Raw genomic sequence first — 2,525 nt, 5'->3', positions numbered from 1 at the left:
TTCAAGCTGGTTAGAGCAGCAGGTTACTTCACAATTGGTGACATTCACGTTATTGAAGTCAAGAACAAGTTCTTATAAATTGTAATAACAATGAGAGCCAGTGCCATTTATTTAAAAATATTTTTTCTCCCCGACGGGGAATTGAACCCTGGTTTCCCGCGTTCCATGTGGGGAAACTAACGACGTTACTATCGAGGACTCGGTCAGAGTGGGGCAGATTTGTGATTGACAGAAATTATATCTAGAAATAATCTCTAATACTCAATAAATAATAGCTTGAAATGTTGAAGGATTCATCTTTAAAAGTTAAGGCTTTTGAGTGCAGCAGGTGATTTAACGTTTGGTGAAATTAACGTTATAAAAGGGAACAGCAAGTGATTTTAAATTGTAATAACAATGAGAGCCAGTCGCCAAAACATCTTAAAAAGTATTGCTCTCCCCAACGGGGAATTGAACCCCGGTCTCCCGCGTGACAGGCGGGGATACTAACCACTATACTATCGAGGACTCGCTCAGAATGCGACTGATTCTAGATTGACTGATATTATAACAAGTAGAAATGTACCCATATACTCGGCATATTACCAATTTAAATGAAGAGGGGTTTATCTTTAAAAGTTCAAGCTGGTTAGAGCAGCAGGTTACCTAACGATTAGGGAAAATCACGTGATTAAAGTCAAGAGCAAGTCCTTTCAAATAGTAATAACAGTAAGGAGAGCCAGAGGCCAAAACATTTTTTAAAAGAGTAGTTCTCCCCTACGGGGAATTGAACCCTGGTCTCCCGCGTTCCATGTGGGGAAACTAACGACGTTACTCTCGAGGACTCGGTCAGAGTATGGCTAATTCGTGATTGACAGCAATTATAACAAATAAAAACGCATATTCTCAGCAGATAATAGCTTGAAATGAAGAAGGATACATCTTTAAAAGTTCAGGCTTTTGAGTGCAGCAGGTGACTCAACGTTTGGTGTAATTAACGTGATAAAAGGGTACAGAAAGTAATTTTAAATTGTAATAGCAATGAAAGCCAGTGGCCATTTTCTTTTTAAAATGAGTTGCTCTCCCCGACGGGGAATTGAACCCCGGTCTCCCGCGTGACAGGCGGGGATACTAACCACTATACTATCGAGGACTCGCTCAGATTGAGGCTGATTGTAGATTGACTGAAATTATAACAAGTAGAAATGAACCCATATACTCGGCATATTACCGATTGAAATGAAGAGGGGTTTATCTTTAAAAGTTCAAGCTGGTTAGAGCAGCAGGTTACTTCACAATTGGTGAAAATCACGTTATTGAAGTCAAGAACAAGTCCTTATAAATTGTAATAACAATGAGAGCCAGTGCCATTTATTTAAAAATATTTTTTCTCCCCGACGGGGAATTGAACCCTGGTTTCCCGCGTTCCATGTGGGGAAACTAACGACGTTACTATCGAGGACTCGGTTAGAGTGGGGCAGATTTGTGATTGACAAAAATTATATCTAGAAATAATCTCTAATACTCAATAAATAATAGCTTGAAATGTTGAAGGCTTCATCTTTAAAAGTTAAGGCTTTTGAGTGCAGCAGGTGATTTAACGTTTGGTGAAATTAACGTTATAAAAGGGAACAGCAAGTGATTTTAAATTGTAATAACAATGAGAGCCAGTCGCCAAAACATTTTAAAAAGTATTGCTCTCCCCAACGGGGAATTGAACCCCGGTCTCCCGCGTGACAGGCGGGGATACTAACCACTATACTATCGAGGACTCGCTCAGAATGCGACTGATTCTAGATTGACTGATATTATAACAAATAGAAATGAACCCATATTCTCGGCATTTTATTGATTGAAATGAAGAGGGGTTTTTCTTTAAAAGTTCAAGCTGGTTAGAGCAGCAGGTTACCTAACGATTGGTGAAAATCACGTGATTAAAGTCAAGAGCAAGTCCTTTTAAATTGTAATAACAATGAGAGCCAGTGGCCATTTTTAAAAAAAGAGTTGCTCTCCCCGACGGGAAATTGAACCCTGGTCTCCCGCGTTACATGTGTAGTGGTGATACGCGCTGGGGTAGGGATCGTGTGTCAGCGCGTAGTGATTGGCTGTGTGTGTTGGTGACGCGCGCTGACGGTGAAGGATCAGGGGTCAGCGCGGGGTCATGGGTTATGTGGTAGTGATTGGCTGTGTGCCGGTGATGCGCTTGAGAGGGAGTGATCATGTGGCAGCGCGGCGTGATTGGTTGTGTAGTGGTAACACGTGCTGGGGAAAACGGATCGTAGGAACAGCGCGTCGTGATTGGTCAACTAAGGAGCGATGCTCACGTCGAGGTCCGCATACACTCCGTCTCCCATGAGCGGGGACTATATAAGGGGATGCGCACAGGCGCACGGGGAGGGAGTACCAGCGAAGACTGAAGACGGAGGAGGAGGCGGAACCCTGGGACCCGGGGCCGAACGTCCGTGAGAGGGCCGGCTCGTGGGACTCAAAGGTTGTGGCCCACGCCCAAGCTGGGGTAGGCCTGTAGGCTCCACGGACGTTACGGG

General features: G+C 43.7%; 1 non-coding gene across 1 annotated transcript; it reads right to left on the bottom strand.

Annotated features, from left to right (window-relative positions):
• Positions 1-1,060: 1,060 nt before the first annotated feature.
• On the bottom strand, positions 1,061-1,132 carry TRNAD-GUC (transfer RNA aspartic acid (anticodon GUC)). The gene has a single exon. It is a non-coding gene; the product is annotated as a tRNA-Asp (tRNA).
• Positions 1,133-2,525: the final 1,393 nt, after the last annotated feature.

The sequence above is a fragment of the Lampetra planeri genome, chromosome 66 (genome assembly GCF_965212315.1).
Source record: "Lampetra planeri chromosome 66, kcLamPlan1.2.h2, whole genome shotgun sequence".
Taxonomy (NCBI): Eukaryota; Metazoa; Chordata; class Hyperoartia; order Petromyzontiformes; family Petromyzontidae; genus Lampetra; species Lampetra planeri.
The sequence above is the reverse complement of the archived record's forward strand: the minus strand, read 5'-3'. Positions and strand labels throughout refer to the sequence as shown.